Genomic DNA, 17,801 nt, shown 5'->3' on the forward strand with positions numbered 1-17,801 from the left:
TTTAGGGCGGAACTAGGAACCCAGGGAAGCAAGATTCCCATTGGTGCCCATTCTCACCTAGCGCTACATTCAGAAATGAACTCTCTCCGCCTGTGGTTTTCCGCAACGTAGTTCCCCGTTGTTAACAGCCAACTACATTTCTGGAAAAGCTGTAAGCAAAGGTTTTGGGGAAAAAGCAGGGATAATTCACTTCCTTGTAATTGCTGAGAAACTTGCATGGACGTGTCCATGGAGCCATCCTCAGTCAAATTCAAGAGAATTTTAAATCATTAAAAAAAGCATCCAGAAACAGATGACCAACCCTGTAGAGACATTTGCAAGCAGCCTCATTCCAGAGAAGCTGTCCAGCTGTTTTGGGTTGGGTGGATTTCCCCCAAACTGAGTTTCTGTGCCTCCCTAGAGAATGACAATGAGCTTAAATCTTGGACAATTACGCTTTGTCATTATACAAAGATAAAAGCCTCGTTCTTCTCTACCTCCCTCTGACTCTATTACTAATTTATTCAGAAAAAGTCAAGTCACCATTTTTCAACACAATGGAAGATCATAAATGTAAGTGAACTTTTGACACAAAACTTCACCACACGCAGAAAACAGTTAAGAAAAAAGTATCTTATAATGTGCTATGCCCCCATAATGCCACCCACCTGATGGCCAAGTGGGATACTGTGGTGCAGATGATATGCCAAGACGTGGCTGAGATTCCACAACAGGTTAAATCTCACATCATTTATTCTAGTTTAAAAAGATGGACAGGTGATCCTGTGCCCTTCCTTGACAGGTGAAGCCAATTGTGGGGGAGCCAAATTCACTTAATGACCACATGATTCAGTTAACTAAGATGATTTGCTTAACCACAGCCGAAAGGTTGTAAAATTGGGCACAATTTACTTAACAATTTACTTGCTTAAGAATAGAACTTTTGGTCTCAGTTGTGGTTGTAAGTCCAGGGGTATCCGGACTTTGGATCAATCAATGCCCACATCCAATGTCCACATCCAAAGGATTTGTCTGGATGCAATGATTTGAAACTTCCATGTGTGCCTTGCTGAGGTCTCAAAAGGAAAGAGGGGAATAAATGTAATAATAATAGCCATCTGGCTGATTGTGCAATGAAGAAGGAGAAGGAGAAAGAAGAAAGAAGAAGAAAGAAGAAGAAAGAAGAAGAAAGAAGAAGAAGAAAGAAGAAAGAAGAAAGAAGAAGAAGAAGAAGAAGAAGAAGAAGAAGAAGAAGAAGAAGAAGAAGAACAACAACAACAACAACAACAACAACAACAACAACAACCTTGGATGCAATCCCAAAACAACTGGAGCACCACTTGAACACCACCAGCATTTACAAATTCACCATCAGTCAATTGCAGAAAGCAGCTTGACTCGGAAGAGCGTCCATCCTGTGATGATATCTGTAACACCATCAAACATCCTGACTTGCTTATCCGAGGTCCTTGGGTGGACAAAAACGCCAAACCCAGTCTGAACATCTGTGCGATGATCAACAATAATAATAACAATAAATAAATGTAGTTAATCTAAATCTAATAATTGAAAATATGTATAAGCGCGAGCATCGTACTGGTGGGGTGGGGTGAGTTTTGCCTCATTTTACAAACTTTCTGGCCATCTTTTGTTAAGTGAATCCCTGCAGTTGTTAAGACAGTAACCCCAAGTTGTGAAGTGAATCTGGCTTCCCCCTTGACTTTGCTTGTCAGAAGGTTGCAAAAGGGGATCACCTGAGCTCGGGACACTGCGACCGTCATAACTACGAGTCAGTTGCCAAGGGTCCGAATTTTGATCACGTGACCCTGTGGGGATGCTGCAATGGTTGTGTGAAAAATGGTCATCAGTCATTTTTATCAGTATCAATGTAACTTCAAGTGGTCAGTAAATGAACTGTTGTAAGCAAGGACCACCTGCATACGTATCCCGCGTTTGCCCAGTCACCAACTAAGGCCAAGCAGAGAAGGGCTAGGGGTGTAAAGACTGTCTTCCAGCACTAGGTGGCGCTTGGCTCTGGACTGTATTTTCAAACAGTTTCTGCAAGTTGTTTTTTACACTGCTCTCATCAGACCAGGATATACAGAGTTGCGTTAAACTGGTGTGTATTATTATTATTGATTAGATTTTTATCTCACCTTTCTTCCTTTATAGGTACCTCAAGGCAACAAACACACCTAATACTAGTGAGTAAAAGAGAGAGAGAGAGAGAATATTACCCAGTCTGCTTTTAAGCTTAAGGCAGGACTAGAACTCACACTCTCTTGGTTTCTAGACCAGCGCCTTAAGCACTACACCAGGGGTCTTCTAAACTTGGCAAGTTTAAGACTCGTGGACTTCAACTCCCATAATTCCTCCTCCAGTCATGTTAGCTCAGGAATTCTGGGAGTTGAAGTCCACGAGTCTTAAACTTGCCAAGTTTAGAAGACCCTTGGACTACACCTTATACTAAGAGCTGGAGTTACGTGTTTTTCGGAGCCCAAGCTAGTGTACGTAGGCAATGTACGGACCCACAAACACATATTGCACTGAGTTGTAAACTCAGAATGGCCAAGCCAGCACCAAGAGCCATAAACAAAGATTAAAATTAACCAAGTTTAGCATCTGGCAAATATAGGCACTAGATTTAAAATGACCAATTGGCCATGTAGCATAGAAACAGAAAGTGAGTTGATGTTCAGCTTTCGAGGCAAGTAAAAAATGAAAGGGGTTTGAGGGAAATCTGGCTGATACTGAATCTTGCCATTAACCATAGTTACTTTTTCTTTCTAAATCATGCAGAATAGTCATTCCCAGTTTCCCTTAACAGTTTACAGGTACTGTAGTTCTCAATTTACATCCATTTGTTTAGCCATCACTCGAAGGTAGAACAGCACTGAAAAAAGTGCCCACGCCTGTCATAGCATCTCCACCAAGCGTGGCCTTCAGCAGGTTCTGACCAGTTCTGGAGAACCAGTAGCGGAAATTTGGAGTAGTTCGGAGAACCGGCAAATTCCACCTCTGACTAGAGATTTTACAATACCCTTCCCCTGCCATGCCCACCAAGCCACACCCACAGAACCAGTAGTAAAAAAAATTAAATCCCACCACTGATCTCCACAGTCATGTGATCAAAATTCAGGTGCTTGGCAACTGGTGCTTGGCAACTGTGACGTTTGCAGCATCCCAGAGATCGCACAATCACCATTTCCAACCTTCTCAGCCAGTTTCCAGCCAGGAAAGTCACTTAATGACCAATTAATTCACTTAACTGTAGGGATTCACTTAGTCGTGGTAAAGATCGTAAGATTGGGTGCAGTTCACTTAACAAATAATAATCATCTTGTTTGGTAACATAAATTATGGTTCCAGTCAAAGTCAAAAGCTACCTGTATTTACTTATTTTCATACTCAATAAACTCATAATAAACTCAAGGGAACACGGTCCTGCTTCCCTCCCTCCCTTCTTTTTTACCCTGTAACAACAACCCTGTGATGCAGGATGGTCTGAGAAACAACAATTGGCCCAAAATTACTAGTGAGCTTCATAAGTGGATTATTATATGTCTCTCCCTTCCTAGTCTGGCACTTTACTGGATCAACAAAGGCACAGAATTAGCCACAGTACCTCAATTGATTTAAGTTTTGAACAGCCCGCCTTATCTTTTATAATTGTTGAATTGTTAGATTTAGAGATTGCCCGATTTCCGAAAGACTCGGAGTGGCTTACAATTCACACAAAGAAAGACCAAATTAAAAACAACATGTGCATCCGGAGAAGTAAAGCAACCAAGCATGCCCTAAGCCAACGAAATAATCATCAAAGGCTTGGCATCCATCCTATTTCCAGGCCAAGGGATGATTCTGGATTCAATTTCCACCAGTATTACAGATTCGTAGGCTGTAGCAATGGAAATAAACCCACCCAGAGACTGGAGCAACTTTGCTGGGTTAAATAGGCTGATAAGACAAGTTTAAGGTATTTTGGGAAGAAAGTCCTTCCTCCATCATGGTGCTCATTGGTACATCCGAGTGATCTATATGCCAATGTAAGTAATTCTTGACCTACAATAGTTTGTTTAGGGACTGTTTGAAGTTACAGTGGCACTGAAAAAAGTGACTTATGACCATTTTTCACACTGCACACTACGGTTGTGGACCACACTACGGTGGTCACATGATCAAAATTCACATGCTTGGCACCTGACTGTTGCTGTGTCGCAGGGTCACGTGGTCCCCTTTTGCGACCTCCTGACAAGCCAAGTTAATGGGGAAGCCAGATTCATCCCACAACCCTGTTACTAACTTAAAGAAATGCCGTGATTCGCTTAACATCTGTGGCAAGAAAGGTCGTGAAATGGGACAAGCCTCCCTTAACCACCGTCTCGCTCAGTGATGGAAATGTGGCGCTCAGTTGTGGTCGTAAAGCCGAGTGCTACCTATAACCTCAAACCTACACCAGCATGGGGGTGACCTCACGTGACCTTGGATCTTGGGTCGGGGGACTCAAAATTCATAGGATTGTCCTCTGCCTAGCCTGGCCCTTGCAGGAGACTGATTGGAACCAAGTCTGGGAAAGTTTACATGACTAACAACGTCATATGAGCCTAGAAGTTTTGACAAGGAAATCCATTGTTTGACTATGGGTCCCTTGCCCTTCGTTGATTGTGGGAGGGGGGCTGGCTTCACACCACAATCCCTGGAGGCCCCCTCGCTCACGAATTCAGAAACTTCCATTACATTACCATAAATTGTCACATAACATTTAAGTAAGCGGCACTGAACCAAAATCTACCCCAGAATTAAGGCAGGAGACAGAAAACCGATTTAAAGAGAACTGACGGCTTTGCTTGTTTTCGATACTGTACATAAATATTTGTCCCATTGTAGCAACCCTACGACACTTATTCACTAGAGACAAAAGGAGAATAAAGCAACGGATAGTGCTCCCACAGTGTTTGTTAGGTATAACATTGATACCAAATATGGTTTGGGTGAATAAATATATAAAACTTAGATATCATGGTTTAAGTGCTTATCACTTTAAGCACAATGCAGCAGGCAATTAGCCGATTAAGGGTGCGGTTAGAAGTTACAATATAAGGAAGCATTAGAATCTGGAAAGCTTACTGTGAGCTGACTGTAACTGTTACTGTGTGCTGCTGCGACTAACTGTGATTACTGACTGTGAGTGCCTGTGACTGAACTGTTATTGTTTGCTACTGTTTGCTGATTACTGCGTAATTCTACTGAATATCCAGCGTTTGTTTCTCTGGAGAGTGAAACCGGAGGAGGAGAAGATATCTTTATCGGCTGATAAAGATATTGCAAGAGACTCTTAACTTGGACTATACTAGTGAGTCTTACTGGATGGAAATACTGTGAATGACTTAATGGACTGAATGACAATGTTTAAACTCTAACTGGATTAAAAACTATTTAAACTACAAACAGTGTTTGTGTTCAGTGTGTGTATACTCTGGGGCCCTTCCGCTCTCCTTTGGCTTCCTGGCTTGACTACTGCTGCAATACTCTTCTAGGGGTTAATTCCCAAAACCCTAACATTGGTTATGGGCCCAGCAGCATAGTCTAACTAACCAGGATATAGCAGAGAGTTGGTGTGAGTTGCACATTACTGTAAAAACAAACTGTTTTAATTAGTTTAAAATAGTCAAAATATCTGAAGAGTAATGGCACAAGTAAATTTGTCACAACTGTCCATGATATCCAGGCTGGATGGAACAAACTATGTTTCATGGTCAATGAAATGTAGTTTACTTCTACGCAGAGAAGGTTTGTGGGACATTATAGCAAACCCACCAGATGTGAGTAGCTGGGATCCTGCTAATGATGATGATAAAGAAAAGTTACAAGACTTTAAACTGAAGAATGAGCAGGCTTTATGCATCATAGGACTGACTCTCTGTGATCAGCAGCTTGTCCATATTCGTGGAGAAGAAAATGCTGCAAACTGCTGGGAGAACCTCAGGAAGATTTATGTTCGGGACAGTGTAGGAGCACATATAAATCTTACACGGAAGCTTTTTCGAACGCATCTTCAGAGGAATGGAGATATGTTAGTTCATTTAAACTGTATGAAGAGCATTTTTCAAGATTTGCAAGAAAAAGAGCTTATATTTAATGAACTGCAACAAGTCTACATAATATTATCTTCATTAGATCAAAGCTATGATGACTATGTGACTTCGTTAGAGGTATTGCCAAAAGAAAGCCTCTCATTAACCGAGATTACAGGCAGGCTACTAGAAGAAGCCAGAAGAAGGCGTGAGCGTGACGAGCTGAGAGAAGATAAGAAAAAGAGAAATTATCTTCAAAGCTTGAAAGAAACCAGCAAAGCAAAGTAAAGCACCTGGAAGAAGAGAATTTATCTTCAACAGCATACACAATTAAAAAGTGTTTTAATTGTGGAGGCAGAGGACATTTGGCAAGGTTCTGCAAAAAGAGAAAAAGCCAGAATGTAAAAAAGCCAAAGAAAGCATTTGAACTAGCCATGTTTAGCAACTCTGATGTGAAGAATAATTTATGGGTGGTTGACAGTGGCGCATCCCACTGCATCACAAGAGATAAGACAAAATTTATAAAAATGTCTACAAGTTCTCAACATATATCTCTTGCCAATGGCTGGAACCTGAAAGCGAAAGGTCAAGGTTTTGCACGTTGTCCGTACATAAACCAGGATATAAAAATGTTGTATGTACCGCAACTAAAGTTTAATTTGCTTTCAGTAAGGGTATTAGATAAATTAGGTTATGTAATTACTTTTAAGGATAATAATTGCATAATTGAAAAATATAACAAAAGGGTAACTGCAGCTTTAAATGGAACATTATATGTATTAGATAATAGTAAGAAAGGGGAGGCTCAAACTGTATTTAATAATATAAAGCCTCATGAAGAATGTATCCATTTATTGCATAGGCGTTTGGGGCATGTAAATTTTAAAATGCTAAAACGTACAGTTGAGTTATCTGAAGGAATAAGGTTAAAACCTTGTGATAAATATTTGCGTTGTAATGTTTGCTGTGAAGATAAGAGCAAAGTATTGCCTGCAAATAGGCTAAATGGTTTCAAAACAAAAGAACCTTTAGAAGTAGTATTTGCAGACATCATAGGTCCAAAGAAACCCAGTATGGGGGTGCTAGATATATACTGAGCATTATGGACCATTATTCTAGATATGGGTTTTGCTATTTAATGAAAAGCAAAACTGAAACATATCAACATTTTTCAATTGGCTTAGGTTTGCTGAAAGAAAGTCTAAACGACAACTGATAACCTTGGTGACAGATAATGGTACGAATTTATTAATAACAAATTCCAGAACAGACTTAAGGTAGCTGGAATAGAGCATAAGAAGTCTGCTCCATACAGGCCAGAACATAACGCTTTTATTGAAAGAAGAGGCCAAACACTACAGGCAATGGTTAGAACAATGTTAAATGATTCTGGGTTACCTGATTCTTTGTGGGGAGGCTACAATGTGTGCTAATAACATATTGAACAACGTTGTTAATACAACAACAGGTGAAATACCATTCACCAGATGGCATGGCAGGAAACCTGATCTAAGTTACCTGCACACATTTGGTGCACCAGCATGGGTGCATATTCCTGCACAACTCAGAAAAAAAGGGCAACATAGAGCTAAAAGATTTTTCTTCGTTGGTTATCAGGCAAACCATAGGGCATATAGATTTTGGGAGAAAGGCACATCTAAAGTGTTATGTAGTGCTAGTGCCCAATTTCTAGAACATGAAGGATGGGAGAAATTAGAACAGGATGCCAATAAAGATGTAATTATTGAATCCTATAGAAATCCCATTAGTTATCCCTGTAACTTTAAAAATAAAGTAAAGAGAAAAATACAGGATGAAATAGTGCCCATAAAGGAAGAAACAGATTCAATAGCTGAACAGGATGAGGAAGATGAACAGGTAGTAGTTCAACAAAGTCCTCCTGTAAGCCCTGTAATTCCCAGAAGAACTACACGTGTATCTAGACCGCCTGATAGGTACCAGGCTAACACAGTGTGCCAGATTAATCAAGTTCCTAATTCTGTTGAAGAAATTAAAAGTATCCTAATAAGGAAAAAGAAAGATGGTATGCAGCAATGAATAAGGAACTGAATTCATTAAGTGATATGAAGGTGTATGAAAATGCCAAATTACCTGTAGGAAAGAAATCCATTGGCTGCAAATGGATATTTAAGGTAAAAACAGATAAGGATGGTAATTTAATCCATAAGGCAAGGTTAGTAGCCCAAGGTTTTAGGCAGAATGCCAATGACTACGATGAGGTGTTTGCACCTAGTCTTAAGGCAGCAACCTTGAGAGCAGCTTTAGTGTGGGCAGCTAGTAAAAACTATATAGTTAACCATTTAGATGTGGAAACTGCTTACTTGCACGCCCCATTAAAACATACTATTTATATGAAAAAACCTGTTGGTATTAAAAGTGAAAATAAGGATAATAATGATTGTTGGTTGTTAAAGAAAAGCCTCTATGGTCTTAAACAATCAGGCTATGAATGGAACCAGTATATTGTAAAGGAACTAGACAATATAGGATTTAAAGCTGGTTTAGCCGATCCATGTCTGTTTAAGAGGGAGACAAATGGGAAAGTATCATTATTATTACTATTCACAGATGATATTGCATTGATAACTGAAACTAATGATGAAGCAAATAAAATAATAACATCATTAGAAAAGAGAATAAAGATCAAGCAATTAGGGAGATAAAGAAGTATCTCGGTTTGAATATAAAGAAAACACGGAAAGGTTTTAAGATATCTCAGGAAGATAAGATAAGCAAATTGCTAAAAGATTACAAGATGGAGCTTTGTAAGCCAGCTAAGACTCCAATGAGTCAGGAGTTTAGCAACACTGATGAACAAAGCCCTGAGTTTGATAAGGTGATTTATCAATCTTTAATTGGTAGTTTGAGTTATATTAGTAATTGGTCTAGACCAGATATATCGTACTGTGAATCAGTTGGCTAGATTCAATTCTGCACCATGTGAAAGACACTGGATAGCAGCTAAGAGGATTTTAAGATATCTTAAAAAGACAATGAATTATTCATTGTATTTAGAACCAAAGGGTGATTTAATTCTGAGTGCTTATGCAGATGCTAGTTTTGCATCAGAAAGAGACACTAGAAAGTCGACTTCAGGAACAGCCATAATGCTGGGTAATACATTAATAGGCTGGAAGTCAATAAGACAACAGCATATAAGTTTGTCTACTATGGAGGCAGAATTCTCCTGTTTATCATTGTTATGTACAGAATTAATAATGTATAAACAAATGTTAATTGATATAGGTATAACTGTAGATTATCCTATAATTATACATGAAGATAATCAGGCAGCAATTCAAATGGCCACAAATATTGGAGTAAAAACAAGGAGCAAGCATACAGATCTAAGATACCTAAACGTGAGACAATCTGTAAGAAGTAAGATGATTCAGCTAGAGTACTGTATGTCGGAGGACAATTTAGCTGATAATTTTACTAAAGCCCAAGGTGCCAGTAAGCACCAGGAGAGTTGTGAAAAATATGGGATAAGATTGTAAAGGTATTATATATTTATTTCACCCAAAAGGGGAGTATGTTAGGTATAACATTGATACCAAATATGGTTTGGGTGAATAAATATATAAAACTTAGATATCATGGTTTAAGTGCTTATCACTTTAAGCACAATGCAGCAGGCAATTAGCCGATTAAGGGTGCGGTTAGAAGTTACAATATAAGGAAGCATTAGAAGCTGGAAAGCTTACTGTGAGCTGACTGTAACTGTTACTGTGTGCTGCTGCGACTAACTGTGATTACTGACTGTGAGTGCCTGTGACTGAACTGTTATTGTTTGCTACTGTTTGCTGATTACTGCGTAATTCTACTGAATATCCAGCGTTTGTTTCTCTGGAGAGTGAAACCGGAGGAGGAGAAGATATCTTTATCGGCTGATAAAGATATTGCAAGGACTCTTAACTTGGACTATACTAGTGAGTCTTACTGGATGGAAATACTGTGAATGACTTAATGGACTGAATGACAATGTTTAAACTCTAACTGGATTAAAAACTATTTAAACTACAAACAGTGTTTGTGTTCAGTGTGTGTATACTCTGGGGCCCTTCCGCTCTCCTTTGGCTTCCTGGCTTGACTACTGCTGCAATACTCTTCTAGGGGTTAATTCCCAAAACCACAAACTCAGCTTTTCATTTCGTGTCGCAGAAGCCCATGATCCAGTGGATCTCTTTGGGCTTTTTTGTATTCTGCAGATCCAGACAACGGATTGTATCAATTGATTGGATATTTATGTTTTGAGGATTTAGCCCAAAGGAGCGCTGAACGGAAATCTCCTCTTAACCCTCAACAAATGTATCATATATGCAGTACACAACATTTATAAACATGTATGCTTATGTTATATAAACCAGTTTGGTATGGTGATTGAGGCATCAGCCTAAAAACCCGGAGACTGAGAGTTCTAGTTTCATCTTGGGCACAAGTACAGCTGGGTGACCTTGGGCCACTCGCTCTCTCAGTCCTAGGAGGGAAGCAATGACAACCCATTGGTGAAAAACTCTTTCATGAAAACTACAGGGACTTGTTCGGGCAATCTTTGACAATTGGACCCAGTTGAATAGAAGGATGTATGTGTGGGGTGGGGTTGAGGAGTTGGATGTTATCTGTAACAAAACAAACACATTTTCCCAAATAAATGTAGGAAAAGCTGAGTTGCCTTTCTCCCTAACTGAAAATATTTTGGATTACGAATAGAATGGGTAATAGCCCCCAGTTTCCTTTTTGTGACTCCCCACACAAAACTGACTGCTAAAATTCAGTAGCAACTATCCAGTTTTGGGCAGCTTTTTTTTTTCTCTTGAAAATATATTATTAAGCTTTACAATGGGATAGTAACCTATAATATGAGGAGAGAGTGATGGTAGAAGGAGAAGAAGCATTTGGGGGCACTTAGGATATTACTCAAATGCTGGTTCCCCTTCACCAGTACCATCACTGCACGCCAATACCCTTTGTGGGTCTCCAAAGCCTCAAACAAGCATTAATCTGCTGCTAACCTAACATGGTTTATTCTGGCTTCAGAGGATTCCAAGCATTCCAATAGCACTTGGATAAAAACAAGTAGGTTTTTTTTTTGTATTTAAAATATTATTGCTTATAGCAGCACGCTGGCTTTCCTGCAAAGTTCTGTTTAGCCATCAATATGCTACATTCAAACAACAGTTCTTGTTTAGCCGTCCATATGCTACATTCAAACAACAGCTTGACACATTTTTGAACAAGACACTGAACCATATGCTAACTGGATAGGCTGAATTTGCACAATATACGAAGCCGCAAGGCTTACAGTAAGTTGTGGTTGTGGTTGCAAACGTTGTCGCTAGGTATTTGCGTGACCTGGTTAAACTTGTACAAGCAGAGTCAGAGGAGATTGCAAAACACCTTTTGAACTTTATGTCTGAATGAAGCTGTGATGCCTCTGGCCCCATTGAAAGCTTAATTTTACACATTTAAACTTTTCTGACCTACAACAGTTCCTGATGAAAAATACAGATGAGAGGTCATATTAACTAGAGTGAAAACGTCAATATGGAAAAATGTCCATGGAGATTGTCAATCATCCAGGTCATGATTGTTTCCAAAATTAATCGAAGAAACTTTTGGGCTGAAAAGCAAAATGTTTTCAAAGGAAAAAAAATCAAGGAAATCCAGTTTCTCTTCAGAAAAACCACCTTTGGCAAGTAAATCTGGAAAAACACTTTACGGAAACACATTTCACATCTTTGCTCTGTTAAATGCTTTAGCCTAACTGAAATTTTGCCTGTGTTATCAATTCGACCGATTATATCTGTAAAGCTTTTTCTAGGATGTATCTTTTGAATCTCCAAATATGTGAGGATCCTCATAATGGCAGCTCCAACCCCTGCCTGCAGAATAAAATTGGCCGGGACTGTAAGCAAAGTCCAACCTTTTCTGCCTATCTTTCTTGGTGCTTACCAAGTTCCCTGTCCCATCCTATATTTTAAAAAATGGTTTTCATAAAACGGATTGACTTGGAAAATGATATGCTGCCGACATACAGCAACTACTTCTTAAAACAATTATTTTGGAACCCTCAACATTCCACCTGGGTATCGAAGAGCGTCCAGGAAGACCAGCTTGCCTTCCTTAAATCAGAGATGGGAAACCCTGGCCCTTTTTTGACTTGTGGATTTCAACTCCCATGAGTATGGCTGGCTCAGGGATTCTGGGAGCTAAAGTCCACAAGGGCCATGTAGCCAGTAGGTCAGCCATTTTGAGCAGCCACTTTTTTGCGCCCAATGTTTTGCAATGTGACTGCGCCAAACGTTCCCAAAATTCCCATTAGAAGCCCCGATTCCTAATGATTGCATATTTTCAAAAAGCTCATTAGTGAGCAAACCAGAGGTGGCATTCAGCAGGTTCTGACCAGTTCTGGAGAACCAGTAGCGGAAATTTGGAGTAGTTCGGAGGACCAGCAAATACCACTTTTCTGGCTGGAGTTTTTACAGTATCCTTCCCCTGCCACGCCCACCAAGCCACGCCCACAGAACCGGTAGTAAAAAAAAATGAATCCCACTACTGGAGCAAACTGCTTTGAACTATTTTCTTGATGGGTTAACCTGCAGATGTATGGCTGTTTTCCAAATCTTTTAAACATTCAGCTCCACATCTGCAGCTGGAAATTGTACTATCCAGGAAAAATCTCTATTTTACTAAACATATACACTATTGTTAGTCATGCTTAATCATGGCTAGGACTTGCATCTTGACATATTTATGCTTAACTGTAATAAGAAAGTATGTAAATCGCAAATAAATCAATTGCCCAAGATAAATTCTCAAAATCTCAGGCTTTTGATTCATGATTATATTTTGCTTTGAAGATTTGAAGCAAAAAAACATGGTCGTTGTAAATTAACCATGAAAATTTTACAATAAACACAAAGAAAATTATAAAAAACTTAAAAAAAATAGATTATTGTTGAAATCATGCACATGAGTAGTTTAATGACCAAGAAGCACCAAAAGGCAAGACAAGAAACAATGAATGGAACTAAACAAGGAGAGAAGCAACCTAGAATTAAGCAGGGGGCTGGACTAGAAGACCTCCCAGGTCCCTTCCAACTCTATTATTATGAACATAAGAAACCAGACATTAAAATATTGTGATAAAGGAAGTTTGTTAGTTGCAATAATATTTTTTACTTTCCTGTCTTGGAACCACCACGAATCTAGCAACTTAAAAAAAAACAGGCTCATGACAGAGGGAAAAAATATATTTCCATGGATAGATTGTGGGAAGACAATTATTTGCAATGAACTGATTCCTGATTTTTCGTATATAAGTTATAGAAGTGTTTTTTTTACCAGGATTTTATGCTAATGTAAAATCCAAACATGGGATTATTTGCTATGAGTTGCTTTGCAATTAGGTAGATTGGAAATAATAAATAAATAAATAAATCTACAAAAATAACTTTGTAAGACATGTGTGACTCTGAAGTAATGGGGAAATGAGGAAACAATGTTCACACAATATACAGTATTATCCATACACTAGAAATATTTGTCACACTTATCCTTTTAAAAATCTACTTTGTTTTGTGCTGAGGATTAATATTGAAACCTACTTCAAAGCTGCTCATCTAGTTCATCTGATTTTGAATCAAAACTATCCTTCCAAATAAAACCTTGTGAATTTATTGTGTGCTGGGCGGGTTATATCACCCCAGCTGGATCACTATCTCATTCAGTGAGCATACAATGGCCAAACCTTCTTCTTATCTCCGTTTTCCCCTGAATAGTTTTTAATATTTGTAGGGAGTGAGGGTGGAGCAGGGTGGACAAATACTGTTAAATGTTTCAAAATTTCTGTGCTAGCGGTTTGGCTTTTAAAATGTGCATTGCTTACAAAAGTGATGAAATTAAACAGGATATTTTTATCCACATTCTGATACTGATTATGAAATGGGTTTGTTGATAAGACTGGCTGTGAAACTGAATAAAGAATGGTGAAATTCTAATGGAAGGACATTTAGAAAGTCCTAGGCAGCGTCAACAAAGAGATGGCATCAAGATCATGAGAAGTGATGCACTAATGAGGCCACACTTGGAATATTGAATCCAATTTTGGTCACCATATTATAAAAATGATGTCGAGAGTCTGGAAAGGGTACAGAGAAGAGCAACAAAGATAATTAGGGGACTGGAGGATAAAACCTATGAAGAACGGTTGCTGGGATTGAGTATGTCTCGAAGAGAAGGACTGCGGGGCGCATGATAGCAATCTTCCAATATTTAACAGGCTGTCACAAAGGAGAGAGAGGGTCAACCTATTTTCCAAAGCACCTGAAAGCAGAAGTAACAGATAGAAACTTATCAAGGAGAGATCCAATTTAGAACTAAGGAGGAATTTCCTGATGGTTATAACAATTAATCAAATGGAACAACTTGCCTCCCAGAATTGTGGGTGCACCATTGCTGGAGGTTTTCAAGAAAAGATTGGACAATCATTTGTGTGAGATGGTATCAGGCCTCCTGCCTTGAGCAGGGCTTAGACTAGAACACCTCTGAGTTCCCTTCCAGCCCTATGTTCATTCTGTTCTAAGTAACTGAACTGCTTAGCTTTGGAGCCAGGCCCTCTCCACCATCTCGTGAGATTCCTTTGCTTCTACCTTAGTGCAATATGCTAAGCCGGCAGTATCATAAGGCAGGGGTCCCCAACCACCGGTCCGCGGACCGGTACCGGTCCGCGGAACAACTCCTACCGGGCCGCTGGCTTGCTGGGCGCCGCCATCTTTTTTTGATGAAAAGTGCTTCCGGTGAGCTTTTCCGGGTAGAAAGCCATTTCTACCCAGAAAAGCTCACCGGAAGCGCTGGCCCCGCCATCTTTTTTTGATGAAAACGTGCTTCCGGTGAGGTCACCGGAAGCACTTTTTCATCAAAAAAAGATGGCGGCGCCCAGCTGATGCCGGTACCGGGCCACGGCGTAAAAAAGGTTGGGGATCACTGTCATAAGGTAAAGGTTCCCCTCCTTGCACATCCATGCTACTCGTTTCTGGCTCTAGGGGGCGCTGCTCCTCTCCATTACAAAGCGGAAGAGCCAGCGCTGTCCGAAGACGTCTCCGTGGTCATGTGGCCGGCAGGACTAAACGCTGAAGGTGCACAGAACGCTGTTCCTTTCCCACCAAAGGGGTCCCTATTTTTCTACTTGCATTTTTTTTTCCAGGCTTTCAAACTGCTAGGTTGGCAAAAGCTGGGACAAGTAACGGGAGCTCACTCCATGACGCAGTGCTGGGGATTCGAACCGCCAAACTGCTGATCTTTCTGATCGACAAGCCACATCCCTGCACCAGTATCATAGGCAATGTCACACACTGTTTTTATTTTAATCTTTCAACAGCACAAAGGAAAAAGTATGGAAAACTAACAACTATAGCATGCAAACAATCTGTCTAAAATCTGTAAGGAAAGTGGCCATGAAAATAAAAAATAGAGAGGCTAAAAAGCTGCTGTAAAACAGGGATCTGTACTGTATTATCTAAAAAGCTGTACGATAAGCTGTGCCAAGAAATACTATAAAATTAGTAACTGGAGTCTTTTTCCCTGGGCAGTTCCAATCAAAACACTGAGCTGCAGCCAAATGCCTTTTTTATTACCTACATTGTGTGAGGGGGCCCACATGAGGCTTAAAGGCATTTTGGAAATAAACATGATACTGGATTTCTGATTTAAAAAGTAACGTTAAAAGATGATTTTAAAGACATGCTCATAGTCCTTAGAACATGATTCATACTTGTTATGTGCTGCTTAACAGCAAATTGATTGATGATTGATACATACATACATACATACATACATACATACATACATACATTGATGTGAGGATGGTGATGGAGCACCCACAATTTCTGCAGGCAAGTCATTCCACTTATTAATTGCTCTCAAAGTTAGGACATTTTTTCTTAATTCCAGATTGCTTCTGTCCTTGATGAATTTCTATCTTTTATTTCTTGTCCTACCCTCAGGTGCTTTGGGGAATAGGTTCACCCACTCTTCTTGGTGGCAGCCCCACAAATATTGGGACACTGTTATCATGTCACCCCTGGTCCTTTTTTTCACTAGACTAGACACACCCAATTTCTGCAATCGTTCTTTATATATTTTAGCCTCCAAACCCTGCCAAACTCAACCACAGAGATAAAAATTCTTTAATTATACTTTACTGGGAATATGGGAAAATTCTGAAATCATTTTTCCTACTCAATGAAAATATAGCAACAAGTGTACAAGAAAGCGGTAATTTTCATCTAAATTTTCATGAGCAACTATTCGTCTGTTGTGTCTAGAACTGCATAGAACTCCTTGTGTAGCCCTTATTTTTTAATCTACGTTTTTGCTGATGAGATCATTGTTATAACGGTAACCTCACCAGTATGACAGGAAACCTGATTCAGCCTAGACCACAATTTGTATCTCATTTATGCCAAAAATATGTTTTAGTTGTTCATCCAAGGAAGTCCAGGAGAAAAAGGGTCTTGCTATCAGGAAAAGCTGAAACATCCTACATTGGCAACTTTGCACACCAGCATTTGCTAGAAGGAAATCCTGGTGAATCTCTAAAAAGGGCAAATATTTCGTATCTACTCTTTTAAAGCTTTGCTCACGTCAGTCCTTGGATTTCTCTTGTATCATTGTGATAGAAGTCACAAATCAATGCTTTCTAGAAAGACACAAACATTGCCAAATGTGGTTGATGATGCCTAATGGGCAGTGATTGCACATCTGTTTGAGGTTAGCTGAGATTTGAATATAAATTGTTTGGCTAACTGAAACATCTCTGACTTAAAACTGTAGAATAAACAATGAGAGAGACCCCACTTCCCACAAATATTTTCAATACTACTTATGAAAAAGGTCAGCGTACAAGAAATAACGTAGGCTTTAAAATGTTACCAGCACAATTACGGAATTTTCAAAAGAAATAAGAGAGTTTGAGGCTGGCAGATGTTGATAATACAAGGAATAAGGCAGGTATGTCATGTCCATAATTAAAGTTTGTTATCTACTAGGATTCAAGGATAGTTTCAAAAATACTGCCGGACAAAACCACAGTCAAAACAGTATACTACATAGCTACTCTGAGACCGTATTGATGCAGGAAATCCATAGTTGCAGCATGCATCAACACACATTTTAAAAAGGGGGTGGGGCTTTGATGGCATGACTGTACCTGCCATTCTCTAACCAGTCCCTGTGGATCCCACCTGTCAGCATCCCTCATGGGTGTTCACCAAACTTCAAATTTATTTATTTATTTTTATTTATTTATTTATTTGATTTGCCAATTGTTTACAAGATAATAAGTATAAGTGTATACATAGTTGTGAATACATGAAATGGGTACATATAAGAAAAATAAAAGAATAATAGAAACAATAGGACAGGGACGGTAGGCACGTTGGTGCGCTTATGCACGCCCCCTACAGACCTCTTAGGAAAGGGGTGAGGTCAATAGTAGACAGTCTAAGGTTAAAGTTTTTGGGGTTTGGGGAAGAAACTACAGAGTCGGGTAGAGTATTCCAGACATTGACCACTCTATTGCTGAAGTCGTATTTCCTGCAATCAAGTTTGGTGCGGTTTACTTTGAGTTTGTATCTATTGTGTGCTCTTGTGTTGTTATGGTTGAAGCTGGAGTATTCATTGACAGGTAGGACATTGCAATGTATGATTTTATATACCATGCTT

The sequence above is a fragment of the Notechis scutatus genome, chromosome 7 (assembly GCF_049901735.1).
Source record: "Notechis scutatus isolate UNSWTSFEM ecotype Mainland chromosome 7, rNotScu1.2, whole genome shotgun sequence".
NCBI classification, from domain to species: Eukaryota; Metazoa; Chordata; class Lepidosauria; order Squamata; family Elapidae; genus Notechis; species Notechis scutatus.